The 27,017-nt window shown below is 45.1% G+C and overlaps 1 protein-coding gene across 1 annotated transcript in view; it reads right to left on the bottom strand.

The window, feature by feature from the left end:
- The window catches only part of LOC126365893 (uncharacterized), a 468,728-nt gene that overhangs the window by 335,660 nt on the left and 106,051 nt on the right, over positions 1–27,017 (bottom strand). Inside the window, exon 2 of the mRNA XM_050008611.1 lies at positions 8,298–8,474. The gene's annotated coding sequence lies outside the window, so the exon portion shown is untranslated. The remainder of the gene's footprint in view (positions 1–8,297; positions 8,475–27,017) is intronic.

Genomic DNA, 27,017 nt, shown 5'->3' on the forward strand with positions numbered 1-27,017 from the left:
TAAACAGTACCCAACAACACCGACCCACACATTAACGAAGAACCGCACTTGAGGAGCGCTAGTAACTGTGGCATGTGGATTATCCTCACTCCAAACATGCGAATTGTGCATGTTGTAAACTCCATCACGCCCGAACGTAGCTTCATCTGTAAAGAACACAGAGTATGGAAATGTAGGATGCATTTCACACTGTTTTAGGTACCACAGCGAAAACTGTGCTCTGGGTGGAAAATCAACTGATTGTGGACACGCTGTAAGTGAAATGGACGTAACAATTGCTCTCGAAGGACTGTTCTTACATTCGTCTGATTCGTCCCCATGTTACGTGCAATTGCACCAGTGCTGATTGAAGGGTCCCCGGGATCTGGCGATTAGGATATTGTTGTTGATAAACCAGCTGTACAGCTCGTCCGTTGTGGTGTGCTACGTAGTACGCACTGACCATATCAGTGTACTCACTCCAGGTGTATCGCTCCATTAGTAAACAGAGACAATGCACTACTACACTGGTGGAGAGCAGTTGCCTACAACTGAAGAGCGTAATACGCCCTTTAACAACTGAAGATCGTAGTACGACCTCTAACAACTGAAGAACGTAATACGACCTCTACCGGTTTAAGTAATCCTCATTGGAAAAAAATGACATTAGGGAAAAATATTTGTTTGATGTCCCCTACAACCTCCCGGAGTTTGTCGGTTTAAATACTTTTCACCTTGTATAGCACGGGTGCTGTCTCCCAGGCGCAATGTAAGGTACAACGGTAAACGCGAATCGAATGGTACGATGAAGTAAGTATAGACGAAAGGAGACTAGACAAATGTTTTTTAGTAGACCTTCCTTCAAAATCCTGAACGTGTGGTGTGGTGTGTGCAGCAAGAGACAACACTCAGATATAGATCACTCCATAAGACCACCAGGAAACTGTTGCGGGTCCGAACAGCGTTCACACAAAACCCTGACAGCGTCAGCAGAATCCTCTTTCATTTTTTTTCTTTTTTGCGGCATCAATAGTAATTGGAAGTCTACAACTGTTTTGCAAGCGCAGCCACCAAGCACATCCTGCTGAAGGCACGTACAAGTACCGCATCACCGTCGCGTATGCCACAGTGACTCAGTGCTGAACACCACCTTGTTTCCTTGCATACTGCATATCCGCTTCTTTTGACAGAACGAACTCGTCACCTTTTATGACCTGATATGAGAAAAGCATTTCCGCACAATGTTTTACACGTTAGAAATTTTGGCGGAAACTAAATGATCAAATGGTTCAAATGGCTCTAAGCACTATGGGACTTAACTTCTGAGGTCATCAGTCCCCTAGATTTAGAACTACGTAAACGTAACTAACCTAAGGACATCACACACATCCATGCCCGAGGCAAGGATTCGAACCTGCGAGCAACAGCGCGGTTCCCGACTGTATGCGCCTAGAACCGCTCGGCCACAGCGGCCGGCCAATGAAATTAAAAAGTAATAACAGATAAAAATAAAATGTTTATGAATCCGAAAAGAGTCAATCTATAAGTTTAAGTAAACGCAATCAACAATACAACAAGAATCAGCTTAATTTCTCGAGGAACTCCTCGACAGAATAGAAGGAGTGATCTATGAGGAAACTTCTCAGTTTCGATTTGAAATCGCGCGGATTACTGCTAATATTTTTGAATTCTACTGTCGATGAAGCAGTGGTTTAATGGTGAAGATCATACAATTCATGTACTGAAGTGGTTCAAAAAAATATACAGGGTGTTCCTGGAGGGAATGTTAGAATTCAGGAATATGACACGAACGGTCATTCGATGCAACAAAAAAAAAGTCTAGTTATCTATTCTACTGTATCCCTTCAACTGTACGCTCTTTGCTTTCCATATTCTGAGAGGTGGTAGTATGGATCAAAACAAGAAAACAAAGTCCAGTAAATACCGGCTCTATACAGTGCATACGTTTGTTCATCTTCGCTACAGTGAAATACACCTCTTCCACTGAAGAAGTGCTCACAGCTTTTAACATATGCATCTTAGAGCACAAGTGTACTAGACGTTGTTACTTCGAGTAATATTTCCTGTCAAATCCCTGATAATTGACCTTTCTTCCCGGGACTCCGCGTATGAAAATAAACGAAGACCCCTATGTGGTAAACATGACAAAGCTGAGGATCGTTCATCCTTAAAGATATCAGAGAAAATACGGGCTCTGGCTAGTGTTGAGGATACAGAAGGGAAGGTGATAAAGCACACTGAGTTGGCGTGACGTGCCTGGTTTAATTGGTTACTGCGTGTCCAGAATTAGTTCAGTGTAGGTAATTCATACTTTCGTTTCGTTCTACCATAAGAGTTTCGCAGCGACAGAGCTGCTGCAATTCACTGACTGACAAAGACAATCACAGTACTTTTTGAGAAAATAATAAACAGCCAATCAGCTGCAAAATATAAGGTTTATTTAAACCCCTTGACCACGGTCTATAAAAATGTGTTCTTCATAAGAAAAATACTGGCGGCCTAAATAGCTGAACAATGAATACCTGTTAAGGTATTTTTGACGTTTTAAGCTAGTTTAGCATAATAATGGTCACTCACTGCTGTGGACCGTCCTCGTACATACTACGTGCCCCCTACCGTCGGAAGCTCTCCTCAGCCCAGGCGTTAGGTACGCCGTGTTAGTGCATCCACTGTACGTTGGTGAAGTACTACTCAATGTAGACCACCAAGTTGTGCAATTTTTTATGTTCTGGAGATGAAATTTTATATTTCACCGGCGCCATTCGCTATATTTCAACGTACCTCCGCCACAACATGTAAGCCAGTAAGTTTGAGTGATTTTTATATTCGTAAAGAAATATGAATATTTTAGTTGCACCACATTATTCGCTTTGTGACAGATGGCGCTGTAATAGTCACAAACATATGGCTCACAATTTTAGACGAACAGTTGGTAACAGGTAGGGTTTTTAAATTAAAATACAGAACGTAGGTACGTTTGAACAAATTTATTTCCGTTGTTCCGAGGTGATAGATGTACCTTTGTGAACTTATCATTTCTGAGAACGCATGTTGTTACAGCGTGATTACCTGCAAATACCACATTAAAGCAATAAATGCTCAAAACGACGTCTGTCAACTTCAGTGCATTCGGCAATACGTGTAACGACATTCCTCTCAACAGCGAGTAGTTCGCCTCCCGTAATGTTCGCACATGCATTGACGATGCGCTGACGCATGTTGTCAGACGTTGTCGGTGGATCACGACAGCAAATATCCTTCAACTTTCCCCACAGAAAGAAATCCGGGGACGTCGCATCAGGTGAACGTGTGGGCCATAGTATGGTGCTTCGACGACCAATCCACGTGTCATGAAATATGTTATTCAATACCGCTTCAACCGCACGCGAGCTATGTGCCGGACATCCATAATGTTGGAAGTACATCGGCATTCTGTCATACAGTGAAACATCTTGTACAAACATCGGTAGAACATTACGTAGGAAATCAGCGTACATTGCACCATTTAGATTGCCATCTATAAAATGGGAGGGGGGGGGGCAATTATCCTTCCTCCCATAATGCTGCACCATACATTAACCCGCCAAGGTAGCTCATGTTGCGCTTGTCGCAGCCATCGTGGATTTTCCGTTGCCCAATAATGCCGGTTTACGTTACCGCTGTTGGTGAATGACGTTACGTCGCTAAACAGAACGCGTGCAAATAATCTGTCATCGTCCCGTAATTTCTCTTGTACGTAGTAACAGAACTGTTCACGACGTTCAAAGTCGTAGCCATGCATAGAAATATGGTACCGGTGCAATAGACGTTGATGTAGCATTCTCAACACCGACGTTTTTGGGATTCCCGATTCTCGCGCAGTTTGTCTGCTATTGATGTGCGGATTAGCCGCGACAGCAGCTAAAAGACTTACTTGAGTATCATCATTTGTTGCAGGTCGTGGTTGACGTTTCACATGTGGCTGAACACTTCCTGTTTCCTTAAATAACGTAACTACCCGGCGAACGGTCCGGACACTTGGAAGATGTCGTCCAGGATACCAAGCAGCATACATAGCACACGCCCGTCGGGTATTTTGATCACAATAGCCATACATCAACACGATATCGACTTTTTCTGCAATTGGTACACGGTCCATTTTAACACGGGTAAAAATAAAATAGGGGTAATGCAGGAGTAGGTTTAGTAATGAATAGGAAAATAGGAATGCGGGTAAGCTACTACAAACAGCATAGTGAACGCATTATTGTGGCCAAGATAGATACGAAGCCCACACCTACTACAGTAGTACAAGTTTATATGCCAACTAGCTCTGCAGATGACGAAGAAATTGAAGAAATGTATGATCAAATGAAAGAAATTATTCAGATAGTGAGGGGAGATGAAAATTTAATAGTCATGGGTGACTGGAATTCATTAGTAGGGAAAGGGAGAGAAGGAAACGTAGTAGGTGAATATGGACTGGGGCAAAGAAATGAAAGAGGAAGCCGCCTGGTAAAATTTTGCACAGAGCACAACTTAATCATAGGTAACACTTGGTTCAAGTATCATAAAAGAAGGCTGTATACATGGAAGAAGCCTGGAGATACTAAAAGGTATCAGACAGATTATATAATACTAAGACAGAGATTTAGGAACCAGGTTTTAAACTGTAAGACATTTCCAGGGGCAGATGTGGACTCTGACCACAATCTATTGTTTATGACCTGTAGATTAAAACTGAAGAAACTGCAAAAAGGTGGGAATTTAAGGAGATGGGACATGGATAAACTAAAAGAACCAGAGGTTGTACAGAGTTTCAAGGAGAGCATAAGTGAACTATTGACAGGAATGGGGGAAAGAAATACAGTAGAAGAAGAATGGGTAGCTTTTAGCGATGAAGTAGCGAAGGCAGCAGAGGATCGAGTAGATAAAAAGACGAGGGCTAGTAGAAATCCTTGGGTAACTGAAGAAATATTGAATTTAATTGATGAAAGGAGAAAATATAAAAATGCAGTAAATGAAGCAGGCAAAAAGGAATACAGACGTCTCAAAAATGAGATCGACAGGAAGTGCAAAATGGCTAAGCAGGGATGGCTAGAGGACAAATGTAAGGACGTAGAGGCTTATTTGACTAGGGGTAAGATAGATACTGACTACAGGACCTTTGGAGAAGAGAGAGCCACTTGTATGAATATCAAGACCTCAGATGGAAACCCAGTTCTAAGCAAAGAAGGGAAAGCAGAAAGGTGGAAGGAGTATATAGAGGGTCTATACAAGGGCGATGTACTTGAGGACAATATTATGGAAATGGAAGAGGATGTAGATGAAGACGAAATGGGTGATACGATACTGCGTGAAGAGTTTGACAGAGCACTAAAAGACCTGAGTCGAAACAAGGCCCCCGGAGTAGACAACATTCCATTGGAACTACTGACGGCCTTGGGAGAGCCAGTCCTGACAAAACTATACCATCTGGTGAACAAGATGTATGAAACAGGCGAAATACCCTCAGACTTCGAGAAGAATATAATAATTCCAATCCCAAAGAAAGCAGGTGTTGACAGATGTGAAAATTACCGAACTATCAGTTTAATAAGCCACAGCTGCAAAATACTAACTCGAATTCTTTACAGACGAATGGAAAAACTAGTAGAAGCCGACCTCGGGGAAGATCAGTTTGGATTCCGTAGAAATACTGGAACACGTGAGGCAATACTGACCTTACGACTTATCTTAGAAGCTAGATTAAAGAAGGGCAAACCTACGTTTCTAGCATTTGTAGACTTAGAGAAAGCTTTTGACAATGTTGACTGGAATACTCTCTTTCAAATTCTGAAAGTGGCAGGGGTACAATATAGGGAGCGAATGGCTATTTACAATTTGTACAGAAACCAGATGGCAGTTATAAGAGTCGAGGGGTATGAAAGGGAAGCAGCGGTTGGGAAGGGAGTGAGACAGGGTTGTAGCCTCTCCCCGATGTTATTCAATCTGTATATTGAGCAAGCAGTAAAGGAAAAAAAAAAATGCGGCGTAGGTATTAAAATCCATGGAGAAGAAATAAAGACTTTGCGGTTCGCCGATGACATCGTAATTCTGTCAGAGACAGCAAAGGACTTGGAAGAGCAGTTGAACGGAATGGATAGTGTCTTGAAAGGAGGATGTAAGACGAACATCAACAAAAGCAAAACGAGAATAATGGAATGTAGTCGAATTAAGTCGGGTGATGCTGAGGGAATTAGATTAGGAAATGAGACACTTAAAGTAGTAAAGGAGTTTTGCTATTTGGGGAGCAAAATAACTGATGATGGTCGAAGTAGAGAGGATATAAAATGTAGACTGGCAATGGCAAGAAAAGCGTTTCTGAAGAAGAGAAATTTGTTAACATCGAGTATAGATTTAAGTGTCAGGAAGTCATTTCTGAAAGTATTTGTATGGAGTGTAGCCATGTATGGAAGTGAAACATGGACGATAAATAGTTTGGACAGGAAGAGAATAGAAGCTTTCGAAATGTGGTGCTACAGAAGAATGCTGAAGATTAGATGGGTAGATCACATAAATAATGAGGAAGTATTGAATAGGACTGGGGAGAAGAGAAGTTTGTGGCACAACTTGATCAGAAGAAGGGATCGGTTGGTAGGACATGTTCTGAGGCATCAAGGGATCACCAATTTAGTATTGGATGGCAGCGTAGAGGGTAAAAATCGTAGAGGGAGATGACTACACTAAGCAGATTCAGAAGGATGTGGGTTGCAGTGGGTTCTGGGAGATGAAGAAGCTTGCACAGGATAGATTAGCATGGAGAGCTGCATCAAATCAGTCTCAGGACTGAAGACCGCAACAACAACAACTATGTATGACGAAGCAAATACCGTCCGCACTGGCGGAATGTTACGTGATACCACGTACTTAAATGTTTGTGAGTATTACAGCGCCATCCTACCACAAAGCGAAAAATGTGGTCCAACTAAAGCAGTCATATTTCTTTCCGTACTACACGAATACGTAATAAAAATGGGGTTCCTATAAAAAAACGCTATTGGTATCCGTTTAACCTATGGCAGCGCCATCTACCGCGCCAACCATAGCGCCATCTGGTTTCCCCCTTAAAGCTAGCCAAGTATCGTTCTTTGTAGTTTTTTCGTTTGATGCTTATTTCGTGCGATATTTGGCCCGGTCACGATCAATTGACCACCCTATATATATAACGGGTGATCAAAAAGTCAGTGTAAATTTGAAAACTCAATAAATCACGGAATAATGTAGATAGGGAGGTACAAATTGACACACATGCTTCGAATGACATGGGGTTTAATTAGAACCAAAAACATAGAAAAGTTCAAAAACTGTCCGACAGATGGCGTTTCATCTGATCAGAATAGCAATAATTAGCATAACAAAGTAAGACAAAGCAAAGATGATGTTTTTTTACAGGAAACGCTTAATATGTCCACCATCATTTCTCACCAATAGCTGAAGTCGAGGAATAATGTTGCGAACAGCACTGTAAAGCATGTCCGGAGTTATGGTGAGGCAATGGCGTCGGATGTTGTCTTTCAGCATCCCTAGAGATGTCGGTCGATCACGATACACTTGCGACTTCAGGTAACCCCAAAGCCAATAATGGCACGGAGTGAGGTCTGGGGACCTGGGAGGCCAAGCATGACGAAAGTGGCGGCTGAGCACACGATCATCGCCAAACGACGCGCGCAAGAGATCTTTCACGCATCTAGCAATACTTTTTTTTTGTTGTTGTTGTTCTAATAAACCCCATGTCGTTCCAAGCATGTGTGTCAATTTTTACCTCTCTATCTACATTATATCGTGGTTTATTAAGTTTTCAAATTTATACTGACTTTTTGCTCAACCGGTATATTCCTCGGAAGGAAAATAGTGACGACATACCAGGTTAACAGTGAATGCATGTTAATATATTATTTATTATTATTTCTTCACAAAGATTTCATCCGTAGGATGCTGCTTCAGCTACGTAAAAAAATTTAAGATTACAGTACTTATTGAATCGCTTTCAAATCTCGATCACAGCTTGCGAAACCCAGTGCGCTCCTTCGATTTTTTTGGCCATGGGTTCGGTTGCCGGAGAAACTCTGGAAAACTGGTTCTGCAGGTGTCACCATTAATGCCTCTTGGAGATCAGACCTGCTCGCTCTCTCTGTGTCTCTCTCTTTTTCTCTCTCGCTCTCTATCTCTCTCCTGCTCCACGATTATGGGCAGAAACTTGTTCCACACCTGGAGTAACTAACTAATGACTTAAAACTGTTTACAGACTATAAACGAAAGTCAGAGAGGGTACTTACGTTTGCGGTGTACAGAAAAATGCAGCCGTGTCCTCAGACTGTTTACGATGGAGCACTCCTAGCCCAGTGAATCCACGCTGGTGTTCTGTTTAGGAGTTAACGATCTTAGACTGAGTTAAAGCTGACGACGAGCAAATACGAAACTGGCCCATGACGTGGAGGAGTGGAGTACTAGATCTGGAAAAACAGAAAACAGACGATAAGTATTATGCTGTATGTATTTCAGAAGATGGATAGGAAAACAAGTTAAAAAGTACAAAAAAATTTATTTTGGTATGAACCGCTTCCAGACCCACTATCTCGCACGTAATCTGCCATGGTTACAAAATATGTGTTACAGCGAGCCTTGTGTTTTGCGGGAAACAAAAGAAACTTTTCTCGAGTGAATGACAAGGCGCACATCACGGCCACAGACACTGAATCCCCGTACTCTGGAGGTCGTTTGAATCTACTGTAATAACTCAATAGAAGAAAGAAAGGAAATGTACATCCAATTTATAACATAGCGACAAGAAACCCCTGGAGAAACGAATCTCACTTCAGACGGGAATCCTCGGTAACGGGAGAACCTGCTCAGCTAACGTCTCTCTCCCACGAGACTTCTCTGCTTCTCCCGAGGAAAGTAGCACTGTGCTTAAGGAGTGTTCATGAAAACTCTGGGATCTGAAACCCGCTTCTCCCATAACAACATTCGAGCACTTCAACTACAGATCCATCTTAACTGGTCAGATAGTTCTGTATATCCTCTCCATTTAGTACGTGAATTATTCTATGTCGAAGGTAAGATATTGTAAGCTTATTGTCATATCGCTGACTCGGTTGCGGAATATGTTTGCGAGTGGCCGCGTTTTTGCAGTGTCTTGCTGTGCTCTTAGGACGTATCTTAGAAGACAGACTGAAGAAAGGCAAACAGAGATTTACAGTATTTGTAGATTTAGAGAAAGCTTTTGGAAAAGTTTATTGAAACTCTGAATGTAGCAGGATGAAATGCAAGAATCTAGAGGATATGTACAACTTGTACAGAATCATACAGCAGTTTTAAGAGCTTGAAAGGGTAGTAGTAATTGGAAAGCGAGAAAGATGTTATTCTATTGATACAGAGAGCAAGTTGTGAAGGGAAACAAGGAGAAATTTGAAAGGGGAAGTCCAGGGAGAAGAAATAGAAAGGATAGCGTTTGCAGACGACATTTTAATTCTTCCAGAAACAGCAAAAGCACTTATAAGGCCAGTTTAAAAAGAGTGGATAGTGTCTTGAAAAGAGGTTATAAGATAAACATCAAGAAACGTAAAACAAGAATGATGGAACGTAGTCGAGAGTCGAATTAAATGAGGAGATGCCGAGGGTGTTAGACCGGGAAATGAGACACCAAAAGTAGTACATGGGTTCTATTAGTTCGGCAGTAAACTAAATACCTGTGACTGAAGTACAGGCGATATAAGATGCAGACTCTCAATGGCAAGAACGTATTTATGAGAAAGAGAAATTTGTTAACACGGAATACAAATTTTAACTTTAGAAAGTATTGTATGAAGGTATTTGTCTTGATTGTGGCCTTCTACGGAATAAGGGAAGTGAAACATTACAGAACAGAAGAGCGAGCTGCCTTTAGAAAAGTGGTGATAGAGAAGAATGTATAACATTAGACTGGTAGATAGGATAACTACCGGGCAGGTGCTGAATCGAATTGGGCAGAATAGACATTTAAGGGATAACTTGTCTGAAAGAAGGTACTGATTGGTAGGACACAGTGAGCCACGAAGGAATCGCCAGGAGGGACGTGTGAATGGTGAAAATGTAAAGGAAGACGAAGGCTTCACAACTGTAAGCAGGTTGGAGTTGATGTAAGTTGTAATGAAACTGGTAAATGTTTCAGGTTTATTTGTACTACAAAACAAGAAACTGTTCGTACGTAAATATTTCATATAAGAGTTGTTGAATCTGTGCTTTGTTATTTATTATTATCAAGTTTTTTATATTAAGTACACACATGTATAAATACGAAATGCTTTTGTGAACTGTGTCTTCACCCATGTAACGTTACTTCAAGAATATTTCGTATACTTTTGAAATTCTTTACGTATTTTGTTCTCTAAAAATTTTCTGTATTATAATAAGTTTGTAACTAATGGTATTGGTTACTGAAACGTTTGGAAATGATAAATCAAAGATGTGTTGTAAGTAAAATTCTTTTAGTTATGTTAAAATGTTAAGATGGAGACAATGGAACAACTTTAATGTAAGCTCATTTTTGTCGGTTGAAAGTCAGACGTCGTGTCGTCTGGGTATGTTCACGAAGTACTGTAAGAATTTGAAAGGAATTAATAAAGTGAGGAATATTCAGATCAACTTCATTGACATTTCATTTAGTAATTTCAATGACATTAATTGTTAACCATGAAATCGTTTTCGGAACCGGGAATCATCCAGTCTAACGTGCGAACAACGAGAATGGCTGCTGATGGACAATCAACACGAGATCAGTAGAAACCGTGTCCATTTATTGCAACGTCGATTTCAACCCGCCTCCGTAGCCGGCGTCGGAACCGCTCGCCAGTGCACTGGCGCTCGACTTTAAGTTAAGTCGGTTCCAGTTCTGTTGGTGACTGGACTTTTCACTGCCAGTATTTGGACAACAAGTGTAGGAGAGGTGGCAGCGTCAAGCTCCTGAACACCAATATTTGCGCGAATCTCCTGGATTGCATTCCAAACTTCTTCGCACGAAGTGAGGGCCTCTGACAATGTTGGTGATGCTCCATTCTTGGAGACGTTAAACTCGGCTGCCCCCATGGTGCTCTTCGAGAGGAGTAGGCTATGAGTCAGGACTGGATTTCACCCTTCCCCTTCTCTAATTATCTCTAACACGAACATGACACTACGCTATACACACGCATACTTTACACTCACCCATACTGCACAAACACACAAGCAACAGAACTGCCACACACTGAAGCGCCAAAAAAATTGGTATAAGCAAGCGTATTCAAACATAGAGATAGGTAAACGGGCACAATACGGAGCTACGGTCGGCAAAACCTTTATAAGACGACAATTGTCTGGCGCAGTTGTTAGATCGGTTACTGCTGCAACAATGACAGGTTATCAAGATTTAAGTGAGTTTGAACGTGGTGTTATAGTCGGCGCAGAAGCGATGGGACACAGAATCTCCGAGGTAACGATGAAGTGAGGATTTTTCCCGTACGATCATTTCACGAGAGTGCCGCGAATATCAGGAATCGGGTAAAACATCAAATCTCCGACAGCGTTGCGGCCGGAAAAAGATCCTGAGACAACGGGACCAACAACGAGTGAAGATAATCGTCCAACGCTTCCGCAAACTACTGCAGATTTCAATGCTCGGCCATCAACAAGTGTCATTGTGCGAATTATTCAACGAAACGTCATCGATAAGGGCTTTCGGAGCCGAAGGCCCATTCGTGTATCCTTGATGACTGCGCGACACAAAGCTTTACGCCTCGCCTGGACCAGTCAGCACCGACATTGGACTGTTGATGACTGTAAACATGTTGGCCGCGCGGGCGAGTCTCGTTTCAAATTGGCGGATGGATGTGTACGGGTATGGAGACAATGTCATGAATCATGGACCCTGCATGGCAGCGAGGGATTGATCAAGCTGGTGAAGGCTATGTAATGGTGTGGGAGTGATGTGGGAGAGCTGATAACGTCCAGATACGTCTCTGACATGTGACACGTAAGTAAACATCCTGTCGAATCACCTGCATCCATTCGTGTCCATTGCGGACTGGGGCAATTCCAGCAGCACAATGCCACACCCCACACGTCCAGAATTGCTACAGGAACACTCTTCTGAGTTTAAGCGCTGTCGCTGTGGCCACCAAACTCCTCAGAGATGCAAATTGTTGAGCACAGCTGGGTTGCCTTACAACGTGCTGTTCAGAAGAGATTTCCACCCCTTCGTACTCTTACGGATTTATGGACAGTCCTGCAGGATCCACGGTGTCAATTCGCTCCAGCACTACTTCAGACAATAGTCGAGTCCAAGCCACGTCGTGTTGCGACACTTCTACGTGCTCGCTAGGGCCCTACACGATATTAGGCAGGTGTGCCAGTTTCTTTGTCTATTCAGGAAAGGAGCCAGTGCGCGCTGGCCAAAATAGCCACACGACATTTACGTCTGTTTGAATACATAGATTATTCAGCTCCTCTTCTTATTTCTTCGAGATAAGCTATTTTTTTAGTAGAAGTCGTAATTAGCGGTAACGAAATAAGAGGGATGTTTGCAGCAGCCGTGTAGAGATGAAGAGGCTCACAACGGGCAGACTGACTGCGCCCAAAACGTTGTCGGGCTGGAGACGGCAACGACACACGGCGCGGTGTGGGTCAGGTGCAGCGGGGCGCGCGTGTGGAACGTGGCAGCAGCAGCTGAGGCGGACCGCTCCCTCGTGAATCAGCGAGTGGCCGGTGCGCAAAGGCACGCAGCCACGCCCTGCCCTGCCTTGGCTGCCACACCACGTGAGCTGCCGCGCTGTCACGGCTGCCCGCTGCCCAGAGGCGGCGGCTCACGTGCCGCTGCCTCGTTACGCTGCGGTCACTGTGGCGCCGTCAACCCACATTGTCCGAAGACGTCCGATCTTTTCAAACACAGACCCCCGAAAGGCGGAGGTCCCGAGTTAAGAGTCTCGGTCCGGCACAGTTTTAATCTGTCAGGGAGTTCACAGTTTTAATCTGTCAGGAAGTTTCATACCGGTCTGCAGAGTGAAAATCTCATTCTGGAAACATACCCTAGGCTGTGGCGAACCATGTCTCCGAAATATCGTTTCTTCCAGGAGTGCTAGTTCTGCAAGGTTCACAGGAGAGCTTCTGTGAAGTGTGGAAGGTAGGAGACGAGGTACTGGCAGAATTGAAGCTGTGAGGACGGATAGTGACTCGTGCTTGGGTAGTTCAGTTGGTAGAGCACTTGCCTGCGAAAGGCAGAGGTCCCGAGCACGAGTCTCCGTCCGGCACACAGTTTTATCTGTCAGGAAGTTACCTTATTCTTATGTTTTTTTAGGGTGGGAAATCCAAATATGATACTTAAAAAATGTATCACCCACCATTTCTCCAGTTAAATTTATTAAATTAAACAATTTTTTAAAGAATTTAGCAGCTTTTATACAGTGAAAATAATTTAGAAAGGAAGTGTACCGATTGTAGATGACGTTGGTAGCACTGCTGAAAAACATTTGCTGGCAAAAAAGGTCGATTCTATTTTTGTGTTAACAGATGGTGTTTTGTTTAGTGTCAACCTAACCTCACTTTCTCGTTTCCCGTAAATGTGCTCAGTACAATCTCTAGTCCTCATTGTAAAAACTCTGCTGACAGTTTTTCTTATATTTGTTGTAAATTTGTGATTTAAAAAAGCCAAAGAAGCATTACAGACTTTGTGGAAAAGGTTTATCTATCATACGTTGAATCTAAACTTGCTGATCGAAGTAAATCTTGGGCGCCGCATAAGGCATGTTATGACTGTGTTGAAGAATTGAGAAAATTGTCCAAAAAGGAGAAAGGAGCCTTTATGATATGAAAGGAGCCAAGAAATGGTTCCGATTATTGCTACTTTTCAAATGTTGATATTACTGGTCAGCCGGCCGTTGTGGCCGAGCGGTTCTAGGCGCTTTAGTCAGCAACCGCTACGGTCGCATCTTCGAATCCTGCCTCGGGCATGTATGTGTGTGGTGTCTTTAGGTTAGTTAGGTTTAAGTAGTTCCAAGTTCTAGGGGTCTGATGACCTCAGAAGTTAAGTCCCACAGTGCTCAGAGCCTTTTGAACCATATTACTGGTGATAACTCTAAAAACAAGACGGTAAGAAGCTACCCTAACCTTCTGTCCGCCATCCGTTTTCAGCAGGCCATTAAAGTGAAGGAGAAACGCTACCAAGGCCGCTGGATCACATGTTGGGGGACTACGGTTGGTCACTTCACCGAGAAGTTCAGCAAGCGACTCATCATAGAAAAATCTACACAAGATGCTTCAAAGAAAAATGACAAAGAAAACCAATTCCAGCTGACAAGTTCAAAAATGGTTCAAATGGCTCTGAGCACTATGGGACTTAACATCTATGGTCATCAGTCCCCTAGAACTTAGAACTACTTAAACCTAACTAACCTAAGGACGTCACACAACACCCAGCCATCACGAGGCAGAGAAAATCCCTGACCCCGACGGGAATCGAACCCGGGAACCCGGGCGCGGGAAGCGAGAACGCTACCGCACGACCACGAGATGCGGGCCAGCTGACAAGTGAAATCTCTGTTACCACATATCATTGTTTTAAGTAGCTTACTGTAAATACAAACAATGCTTATGTTTTAACAAAGCGTTTCATTAATTTCCCCATTTACCGTATAGCATTGCCTTTTCATACTATATAGTAAAAAGCACATTGCTCGAAAACTATGGGTGATACAAAAAACTAAGGCTACATTTGGATTCAGCTCATAAAAATCTATAAAGATCAGCTTTCAAAGTAAAAAAAAGTTTAAAAAAAAACATTTTTCGTTGGCCTGTGAAATCAGTACGTCGCTACGTGCGCGGTCACAGTATAGCCGATCTCATCGCCTTAGCTTACAGATTTCAGACTGCAATCCGTGAAATTCAAAGCAGTTTTTTGGGGGGTGATGATGGCCGAGACGACAAAAACATGAGCTGTGAGAAACTGATAAGTTTAGTCAAAGGGGTAGTTTGTGGCATCCTGGTAATGAAAAATATCATAATCAGGATACAGATCGGAATCTGTGGACTGAAAACGCAGGTTTATTAGAAACCACAAATAGGCGGCAGGTTTATCAGAAATTTTAGGTCTAGATTATAAACTCGAAAAATAATTTGTGCACGTGACAAGGATCATGTGATTAGAGTATCTTACAAGGGACAGGCAAAACCATGTGAAGAGTGGTTGTAGTGGGAGGGTTGTGTTCGACGGTCAACAACGCAGGTAAGGCACATGTAGCGCTGGACTGTGCGTGTTCAGTACGGACTAAGCATCAGTGCAGGTTGTTAACGACCAGTGCACACTTAGTACTTACATTCAAAGACCGAAGTCGACGTGCAACGAAAGACCTAACGGAGTTCCAAAGAGGGCAGATTGTGGGACCGCGATTAGTTGAAGCAACAGTAACGAAGCAGACAACTTATTGAATGTTTCAAGAGCAACTGATTCAACAGTCATGCCAGACTACACAAAACGTGGAAAGACATCATCGTGTAAACGTAATAGTGGGCGCAAAGTAAATGGCAGAGATCGTCGTACGTTAACACCGATTGTGTCAAAACAGCACAAAACTACGTCGGCTGAAATGACAGCAGAACTCAACAGCCATCTTAGAGACCCCGTATCTATCGACACTGTCCGCCGAGAACTCCATAAAGCGAATATTCATGGACGACCTGCTACACCGACATCATTAGTGACAACAACCAACGCAAAGATATGGTGTCAGGAGCATAAACCCTAGACGGCTGATCAATGGAAACGCATCATGTGGTCCGACGAGTGACCCTTTTCGTTATTTCCAACATCGGGCCGGGTTTACGTCTGGAGAACGCCAAAAGAAGCCTGCAATCCTGATTGCTTGATTCCAACGGTCAAGCATGGAGGTGGAAGTGTGATGGTGTGCCGGCCGGGTGGCCGAGCGGTTCTAGGCGCTACAGTCTGGAACTGCGCGACCGCTACGGTCGTAGGTTCGAATCCTGCCTCGGGCATGGATGTGTGGGATGTCCTTAGATTAGTAAGGTTTAAGAAATTCTAAGTTCTAGGGGACTAATGACTTCAGTAGTTAAGTCCCATAGTGGTCAGAGCCATTTGAACCATTTGTGATGGCGTGGGCAGCCATATCATGGTGTTCTGCTGGTCCCATTATCACTCCGTCTTACAATCAACGTTTATGTGAACATTTTAGGTGATCATGATTGGAATGTTGTTCCTCAGCAATGATGTCATATTTTAGGACGATAATGCACCCATTCACACAGCCAACAAAGTACAGTCGTGGTATGATATGCATGCATCTGAAGTGCAGCGTCTTCCCTGGCTAGCACAGTCCTCGGACTGGAACGTTATCGATCCCTTGTGGGCGGCATTGGAGCGCAGATTCCGGAGCAGGTTTTCGCCTCCCTCGTCACTACAGGAGTTGGAGGAGATTCTGATCGACGAGTGGCACAACGTTCCCTTACAGACTAAGCAATCATTGCATGCCAGTATTCCAAGAGTTGCAGCTGTATTACGGGGAAATATCGATCCACCCCTTATTAATAAACACCCAAGTAAGTACAGGTGTTCACATTATTTTGCCTCTCTCCTCTACTTGTCTTGCTCGCAATAAGACGCCTCAGAGCAGAGTGCAGGGCTATTAGCCCGATGTAGGTGGTGGTTGGTAAAAGTGACGGACTTGCTGAGGTTTAACAGAAGCCAATGCATTACACTTGTTTTCGCGGGACTTAGAGTTTTGTGTTTTTTCATGGCTTTTTCGATATTGAATTTTAATTATTATCCTGTTAAATGTGTAAGTAGGCGCTACAGTCTGGAACCGCGCGACCGGTAAGGTCGCAGGTTCGAATCCTGCCTCGGGCATAGATGTGTCTGATGTCGTTAGGTTAGTTAGGTTTAAGTTCTAAGGGACTGATGACCTCAGAAGTTAAGTCCCATAGTGCTCAGAACCATTTGAATCTTTTTTTTTGTGTAAGTAGGCTGTTTAGGTTTTTATGTTGGTAACGCCACGTAGCGTTCTGTACGAAAATCACTGACTGTGCTGTGTGCAGTCTGTGGCTGGTTTGCATTGTTGGAATATTCGCTTGTTGGGTAGCTGGATGTGAGCAGCGCGTAGCGTTGCGCAATTGGAGGTGAGCCGCCAGCAGTGGTGGATGTGGGGAGAGAGATGGCAGAATTTTGAGAGCGGACGATCTGGACGTGTGTCCGTCAGAAAAAGGAAATTTGTAAGACTGGATGTCAGGACTGATATATATATTATGACTTTTGAACACTATTAAGGTACATACATTGTTTGTTCTGTATCAAAATCTTTCATTTCCTAACTATATCTATCAGTAGTTAGTGCCTTCAGTAGTTAGAATCTAAAGCTGGCAGTATTGGCGCTCGCTGTATTGTGGTAGTTCGAGTAACGAAGATTTTGTGAGGTAAGTGATTCATGAAAGGTATAGGTTATTGTTAGTCAGGGACATTCTTTTGTAGGGATTGTTGAAAGTCAGATTGCGTTGCGTTAAAAATATTGTGTGTCAGTTTAGTGTTGATCAGAATAGGTAAAGAGAGAAATGTCTGAGTACGTGCAGTTTTGCTCAGCTGTTTGAAAATCAAATAACGCAGAGGTATTCCACCACTGTCATTTATAACTTTCTAAGGAGATGTTTAAAATGTTCGTGGATATCAAGACCGGAAGTAGCTAGGAGGCGTGTGTTAACTGTTCTGTAGAATTTCCACTGCTGTGGTCGCATTTCTGCACCTTGCACGGCACTGGTTACTGATACTGAACCACGGACAAGCTTAAGCCTGCCTCACGGGTCCATGCAGGGCTAGCGATGCGTATTTAAAACTGATTTCATAAGTGTAGCAGTGCAGAGGTTTGACCTCGGTTCGCCAGTAGATGTTTCCGAGTAAATCTGCGCAGCAAAACCCATATCGAAATTTAAGTCGCATAATTTGTCTCTCACGCCACACATCGCTAAGAGCGTGTGGATTCTGGGCGCGAGTGCGACATGGCGGGACGTCACAGAAACTCCGTGGACGGACGAAATAACGTTTCGAGACGCAGGCGGCGGCTGTGGACAGAAGCGTTGCGCGGCTGAGACCGCCCCTGCGTCCCGAATTCGATAAACACAGAGCAGAATGCCGACCGCGAGTCTCCGCAATGGCAGTTGAGTCCGCCAGATTTATAGTAAGACGAGTAGATCTTCTCAGTTCGGTATAAAGCGTTCGCCATTGAATTTTAGGCGTCCCACTATTACATATGTTCTTCGTGGTACACGTTAGATTAATTAACAGTGGAAAATTGCTATACAGCGATGGTCTATGCTAGCGCTAAGTCTTTTCCATTCACAGTCCCATTTGTTTCCTAACGCTTCCATGACCTGGACTAAGAAATCCGAGTACGGGAACATCGTACTCTTGACTGCCCGCAGTCGTTTCGGTGCCGTGAAGGCCGCGATGGCCTTTAACCAATATAACAATAATTTCGTTCTTCTCTCACGTAAGTACTCCACACGCTGAATTATATTAAACACAACGGGATCTGCTGTGGCGTTTGTTTGCGGTGCTGTTTGAAAGTTCGACGGTTTAACGGTCTTCATTCGACGTTTTTGGAAACCTTGCTTAACTGCCGCTAAAATTGCTGCTAATTGCGCAATTTATCCGCTGCACTTCGCTCCTCTATTAAATTACCCATTCCTTGATATCTCAGAAAGTCTCTTGTAACGTATTCCTTCATGTAGTTATGCTGTGCCATAGAGATCTCATCTCCTCGACTTGATTCAGTATCTGTTCATCAGTTAGCTGAAGCACCCCTCTGATCTTCAGCATGCTTCAAGTAGCAACAGATTTTGTTCTGCTTCCAGTCGTCCAACACTGGTCGGTTTTCGCAGCGTGACACTTTTTCCACGGAAATTGGTTACAAAAAGTCTTGTACATTTGCTCCTTTTCTTTAAAAGCAACACAAGGCTGCTTAACTTCTGCTGGATGTCCGGTATGGCTCGTGTAGGATACACCAGGCAGCAACCCAAGCTAGGCGGTCGCAAGGTACGGCGAGCAAAATCAGGAGAGCAGACAGGCTTGCAGCCAACACATGTCCTCCATCCCGAACCGGCAGACCACGTATAACCAACTCCACATACACGTGGTTGCTTCCCACCTCGTACCTCGTGGGGTCTCAGCAGGTAGCCCGAGCGAACGTCAACTGCCACTCGCTCCGCGAATGCGGAAAACAACAAGGCAAGCAAAGATAAGAAACATCGAAGGATCGATAATGGACATCCAAGAGACTGGCGCGCCAGTAACGAGCGCCACGGCTCAGGACTTATATGACGGAGTTTTTTAAACGGTTCTATTCTTATCGTAGGGGAGATAAATATGTGGGAAGCAGTGGAGGTAGACCGAAATTGTTTGAGAGTACCGAGCAGTTATTTTTCGAGAGGCTCGAGAATAGCCGTTGTTGAGAGGTGAGTGAGTGCAGTGGAGTGCAATGCAGCAGACCTAGCATTAGGTGGAGGCGCTGATGGACAGCGAGCCTGCAGGTGCACAAAGCCGTGCCGTGCGACTGTAGCGCCGTGTGAAGCGGGCCGCGGATTCCAGAGCGCGGCAGCCAAGGTGAGCAGCCAGCGCTGGCCCGCTCGCCAGGAAGCCACGCAAGGCCGCCCGCCAGCGGGTACAACACGCAGGCCACCCACACCCACCACCGCCGCCAGCTGCGGCTCATGCTGTACCCTCCCATTCCGCGACGCGGGAACAATGACAAGCCTCAGCGCGCCTTCTCATTAGTCCTTCTTTTCACGGTCCTTAGGGGAGCGATGCGCTACAGGTTGTACCCTAAGGTGACAAAACTCATGGAACAGCGATATGAACAAACACAGATGGACGCAACATCGCGTACACAAAGTACAGGGTGATCCTAAAGTCACTGTACATTTCAGTCATATAGTAAGTCACTGTACATTTCAGTGATGTAGTAACGGAATATTTGTTTCTTGCAGGTACTACGACAGAATGCTAACCAAAGAAGAACGAATCGCTGTCGTTTCTGCTCGTCTTTGTGGAATGACGTATGAACAGGTGCGGACAGACTTTTCCCGTCGATTTTGGAAAACAGGCCCCACGAGGCTTGTTATCAAGACCCTAGTCAATAAATTCCAGCTTACTGGTAGTGCTGCAGATGAAGAACGTCCAGGGAGGCCGGCCATAACCCCAGACACCGTCCAAAGTGTGCAGGATGCGTTCACACGTAGCCCTTCCGCATCTACCAGGAGACTTAGTAGGGAGCTTGGTATTGGTTGGTTGGTTTGTTTGGGGAAGGAGACCAGACAGCGAGGTCATCGGTCTCATCGGATTAGGGAAGGACGGGGAAGGAAGTCGGCCGTGCCCTTTCAAAGGAACCATCTCGGCATTTGCCTGGAGCGATTTAGGGAAATCACAGAAAACCTAAATCAGGATGGCCGGACGCGGGATTGAACCATCGTCCTCCCGAATGCGAGTCCAGTGTCTAACCACTGCGGCACCTCGCTCGGTCGAGCTTGGTATTCCTCAAACCATTGTATGGAGAGTTGTTCGTTACAAGCTGCACAAACGTGCGTACCATATTGTTCAAATGTGTGTGAAATCTTATGGGACTTAACTGCTAAGGTCATCAGTCCCTAAGCTTACACAGTACTTAACTTAAATTATCCTGAGGACAAACGCACACGCCCATGCCAGAGGGAGGACTCCAGCCTCCGCCGGGACCGGCCACACAGTCGATGACTGCAGCGCCTTAGACCGCTCGGTGCGTACCATATCCGGGTCGTACATAAGCTTTAAGCGGAGGACTACGCAAACATACAACCTATGTGTCATGACCTGCTATAAGCTGTGGAAAATGGTAATTTGATGCAAAATGTCTTGTTCAGTGATGAAGCTACATTTCATAATGGCTCTGAGCACTATGCGACTTAACTTCTGAGGTCATCAGTCCCCTAGAACTTAGAACTGCTTAAACCTAACCAACCTAAGGACATCACACACATCCATGCCTGAGGAGGATTCGAACCTGTTAGCGTAGCGGACGCGCGGTTCCAGACTGTAGCGCCTAGAACCGCTCGGCCACTCCAGCCGGCTACATTTCATACCTGTGGACATGTGAACAGACACAACTGCAGGATCTTGGCAGACGAACAACCAAGTGTGCTGCAAGAGTGTCAGCGGGACACAGCAAAAGTGAATGTGTGGTTAGAAACAACGAGGTCAACAGTGTACGGGATCTTCTTCTTTGCAGAACAAACCGTTTCCGGAACCACAACCCTAGATATGTTGGAACAGTTTTTGGTGCCCCAGTCGATATCTGATGGGATTATAGATACCGCTGTTTTTCAACAGGATGTTGCGCCACCCCGTTTTGCCCTCGTTGTTCGGGATTATCTGAATCAAGCAATCCCCGGCAGATGGATTGGTCGTGCCTCTCCACGGATGTGGGCACCCGTCTAAGGTATACCAGGTGAAGATCCGCAGCACTGAACACTTAACACAGCGGATTCGAGCCGCAGCTGCTGAGATTACACCAGATATGCTTGGGCACGTTTTTCGGTCTACAGTGGAGCGCTAGGGGGGTGTGCGTAGACATGCAAGGTGGTCACATTGAGATGTCCTGAAATTATGTCCTATTGTAACATAAGTTGCAGTGCCATTACATACTGGTTAATAAAATTTGTTTAAGTACAAAATGTATAGTGACTTTAGAATCACCCTGCATAAGAGGGCAGAGCTGTCAATTGTACTCAAGTGATTATGGCCGCACGACGGGAATTAACAAACTACTCTGAACGTGTAATGGTAGATGGAGCTAGACGCATGGGACATTCCATTTCTCTAATCGTTTACGGATTCGATAGTCCAAGATCCCCAGTGTCGTGAGTAAGCCGCGGATACTAAATTTCGCTTAACGACCGAGAGCAGCGTCGTGGGCGTACAGTTGTTAGTGCTAACAGACAAGTAACACTGACTCAAATGAGCGCAAAAATCAATGTGAGGCGTACGACGAACGTAACCGTTAGGGCAGTGCGGTTAACGGGCTATGGCAGCACACGAGCGACGCGAAAGCCGTTTTGCTAACAGCACGACGTCTCCTCCAGCGCGTCTCTTGAGCTCGTGACCATATTGTTGCACACTAGACGACTGGAAAACCGCAGCCTGGTCAAATGAGTCCCGATTTCACGTGGTAAGAGCGAATAGACACGTTTGGGGGTGGCGCACGTCCCACAAAGCCACAGACCCAAGTTGTGAACAAGGCACTGTGCAAACTGGTGGTGGCTCTATAACGGTGTGGGTTGTGTTTACATGGAATCGAGTAGGTCCTCTGGTCCATCCGATTCAACTGATCACTGATTGCAAAAGGTTATGCTCGGCTACTTGGATACCGTTTGCAGTCATTGACGTACTTCATGTTTCCAAACAACGATGGAATTTTTGTAAAGAACACAAATTCCTGATGGGATTTTCACTCTGCAGTGGAGTGTGCGCTGACATGAAATTTCCTGGCAGATTAAAACTGTGTGCCGGACCGAGACTCGAACTCGGGACATTTGCCTTTCGCAGGCAAGTGCTCTACCATCTGAGCTACCCAGGCACGACTCACACCCCGTCCTCACAGCTTTATTTCTTTCATTCTGGAAACATCCGCCAAGGCTGTGGGTAAGCCATGTCTCCGCAATATCCTTTCTTTCAGGAGTGCTAGTTCTGCAAGGTTCGCAGGAGAGCTGTAAAGTTTGGAAGGTAGCAGACCAGGTACTGGCAGGATTAAAGCTGTGAGGAGGGGACACGTGAGTCGTGCTTGGGTAACTCGGTTTGTAGAGCACTTGCCCGCGAAAGGCAAAGGTCCCGCACACAGCTTTTATCTGCCAGGATGTTTCATAAGGGGAGGAGCTTATAGCTTAGTCATCTGTGGACTAATGTTTAATTTTATCCGTGTATTCCTTCACGTTGTTGCCAAATTTAAAAGTAACAGCATATTATCGCTTTCACAAAACTGAACGATCTTATCTGTATTTCTCAACCGAGAACAACTGCCAACACGGTAGGCTGAATGCAACGTTTTGCCTATGGGCGATGGACTTGTCTCCGCTATACAGTGTGGCGTTCTTCCTAGTTGAGCGATCTTAAAACAGTGGGAAGACACAGACGTGCCTTACAAGGCGGCTGGCGCGCTTCGCGCTTCGGCAGACGGCCGGCGTGACGTCACAGCCCGCTGGAGGGCCTCCCGACAGCGCTGTCGGCCCCTGCGCGCCTCACAGCTCCCCGATAAGCGACCCACGCGCCGCCCGCGGTCCTCACGCGGCCTCTGGCAGATTACGTAGGCCTACCGCGCGAAGCGGCCGAAGCGGGCCACTGGGCCAGCCGCGTTATCTCCGGCCCAGAGCGGAACACGGTTTCACACAGTGTGACGACGCGGCAAGCTGCTACTCCTTCTACTTCTATCTATTCAGCTGCGCTTTACAGTATCGCGTATCCAACCTCAGTGATCCTCCACTCGCGTGGTTGTTTACTGTCGATGAGCGTAGCGAAGGTGGCGAACGTGCCACTAGGCCACCTGAGGACCACGTTCTAATTTGTTCTTCATTCTTTGTTCTTTTCTTTTCTTCTATTATGCTTCCATCTGTTGGCTATATTTCTTTCTTCTGTCTTCAGACCACTTCTTAACCAGTCGTTTTAGCTACTCTGCATTGGAATCTTTCCACTTTCAATACCTTTTCCCGAAAGGCTTCTCTTTTGTTTGTATCTTCTGTTTTTTCTTTCTAAATCCTTTTCCACTTCGTTGACCCACGTTGTTGTGGATTTCTTACCCCACAAATATTTGAAAATCTTGTTAGCTAATCTACTGTCTTGCATTCGAAATAAAGTTCCAAAAAACATGAGTCTTCTTTTTCTCATTACGTTTGAAATATTTTCTATATTTTGGTATAGTTCAGCATTACTTCGTAATTTCCAACCTCCTGCTGTGTTTTGTGGTCCTAATATTTTCCTTACAATTCACCTTCCTAGTACTTCCAAATGGGTGAAATCTTATGGGACTTTACTGCTAAGGTCATCAGTCCCTACGCTTACACGCTACTTAACCTAAATTATCCTAAGGACAAACACACACATCCATGCCCGAGCGACCGGCCGCACAGTCCATGACTGCAGCGCCTAAGACCGCTCGGTTAATCCCGCGGCTTCTAGTATTTCCAATTGTAGTTTAATCCCAGGCATTCTGACTTCACCACTGTGTTGTAATGCGTTACTTTTGCATTGTTGGCTCAGACTGGCTCTGAGCACTATGGAACTTAACATCTGAGGCCATCAGTCCCCTAGAACTTAGAACTACTTAAAGCTATCTAAACTAAGGACATCACACACATCCATGCCCGAGGCAGGATTCGAACCTGCGATCGGAGCAGTCGCGCGGTTCCGGACTGTAGCGCCTAGAACCGCTAGGCCACCGCGGCCGGCTGCGTTGTTGGATAGGGACGTTTTATTGTACAGTTCTTTGGTGGTACGATATGCTCTCTCCATTTTATCGACTCTGTCCACTTTTGCAGATTTCTACAAAGCGTTTTTTTTTATTATCTCCCGAAGATATTTGAATTTTTTTATTCTCTCTATTTGGCCAATATCTGTTGTCAGTAATTCTGGAGCACCATAACGTTTATTAAAAATTTTATTTTTCCTGTAGAACTTCTTAAGCCAGTTCCGCTGGATATTTCTTCCAAGAGATTTATTTGTGTTTGCCGGCCAGAGTGGCCGTGCGGTTCTAGGCGCTACAGTCTGGAACCGCGCGACCGCTACGGCCGCAGGTTCGAATCCTGCCTCGGGCATGGATGTGTGTGATGTCCTTAGGTTAGTTAGGTTTAATTAGTTTTAAGTTCTAGGCGACTGATGACCTCAGAAGTTAAGTCGCATATTGCTCAGAGCCATTTGAACCCATTATTTGTGTTGTAGCAGATACCACATAGTCGGGAAGTGTCGCAAAGTAAACTGAAAATGCGACACAGTTGATTTCGATCTTTTTGCTTCCTCTTGCAAGCCTTATCGGCAAAGAGCTGACTTGAATAACTTTTTCGTTCCAGATTCTCAGTTTCCTCCAACAAACTATTAAAAAGAATTGGGGATATGCCGTCACCTTGTCGTACACCTGTTTTTGGTTTTAAAGGCTGTGTAACTTCCACAAAATTTACTTTTAGATTGTATCTGTGTTTCACCGAGCGAGGTGGCGCAGTGGTTAGCACACTGGACTCGCATTCGGGAGGACGACGGTTCAATCCCGCTGATTTAGGTTTTCCGTGATTTCCCAAACTCGCTCCAGGCAAATGCCGGGATGGTTCCTTTGAAAGGGCACGGCCGACTTCCTTCCCCAGCCTTCCCTAATCCGATGAGACCGATGACTTCGCTGTTTGGTCTCTTCCCTCAAACAACCCAACCCTGTAAGTGTTTCATGGATTAGACTTCAAGCAAAACTCTAGAATTATAGTTTCTGTGGAAAAGATTGTAGGGCATGCGCCTCGATTCTGTCATCACCGACCGGCCGAGAGGGTCCAGACTCTGTCGGCCTCCCCTTTCGAGTAAATGAATGAACTCGCCCAGCTCTCTGGACGAAAACTGGTCGGTCACTGCGCTTCGGCCACGGTATCGTGCGCGGACTCTAGATACCTGTGAGCAGCCTGCAGCATCTCGCTGTCAGGGTAACTAACTGGCGTGTGCTCCCGCGAGCCTGCGCAGCGCACTCTGGAAGCCATCGCAAGACCTCCTCCACGTCGGCGCAGCAGTGGCTGGCAGCCAGTTGCTGCTGCGGCCTTGAGCTGAGTTACCGCCCAAGTGAACGGAGCCGCTGACCCGTCGGCGTGTTTTGGAGTCCCCTCCACCGCCATTTAAAGCCCGCCGCCACGCGAGCGTGGAAAGATCTGGACCACAGCTGCGGCGTCACCAGTAAACGTTCTACCACACTCATTTCCAAGCGTCGCTCACACACATTAAGTTATAGCGACATGGAACAGGATGAGTTTTCCTAGTGTCAACAACGCGAATCTACATCTACATCCATACTCCGCAAGCCACCTGACAGTGTGTGGCGGAGGGTACCTTGAGTACCTCTATCGGTTCTCCCTTCTATTCCAGTCTCGTATTGTTCGTGGAAAGAAAGACTGTCGGTATGCCTCTGTGTGGGCTCTAATCTCTCTGATTTTATCCTCATGGTCTCTTCGCGAGATATACGTAGGAGGGAGCAATATACTGCTTGACTCCTCGGTGAATGTGTGTTCTCGAAACTTCAACATTAACTATCATCTCCGTAACGCTTTCGCGATTACTAAATGGTCCTGTAACGAAGCGCGCTGCTCTCTGTTGGATCTTCTCTATCTCTCCTCGGTACATATTCCGCAACCAGCCGGCCCTGGTTTAAGTAGACGTTGCAGCCAAGAGAAAATCTCCAAAACTGCTGGGCAGAACTGTACCGTAAACTCCCAATCGCTATGCAACATGACGATAGTTGGGAGAAGATATAAGTGATGAAAATACTTATACGATAGAATTCAGATCGAATCTCGATCGTGACGATCGGTAGTCTGACACACACTTACTACTTAGCCACAGAAAGAAAAAAATGACGAGCTTTGCCCTATTGAGAGAAGAAGAAGAAACGGTGCGTGCATTTGACAGGCGAAGCGGTTTGAGATTGGAGCGGCCATTCCAAGACTGTTAAACAAAGCGCTTCAAGGTCCCTCTACGGCTACCGAAAGAGTGCTGAAACGAACTACGTATTGGTGTACGGTAAACGTTGCTGTGATTCTCTTCCCCAAGCAGTACCTACTTATCAAAACGTCTCCATATTCCTTAGGTAGGGCTACAAAAATATGTCCCTGCATTGTTGTCCAACGACCAACAGGAAGTTGAACTCCGACGCAAGGATACAGAGAAACTGAAGAAGGTGACGGAGGAATATACACTGGGGTGACAAAACTCACGGGTTACCTCATTATAT

The sequence above is a fragment of the Schistocerca gregaria genome, chromosome 4 (genome assembly GCF_023897955.1).
Source record: "Schistocerca gregaria isolate iqSchGreg1 chromosome 4, iqSchGreg1.2, whole genome shotgun sequence".
In the NCBI taxonomy this organism is placed as follows: Eukaryota; Metazoa; Arthropoda; class Insecta; order Orthoptera; family Acrididae; genus Schistocerca; species Schistocerca gregaria.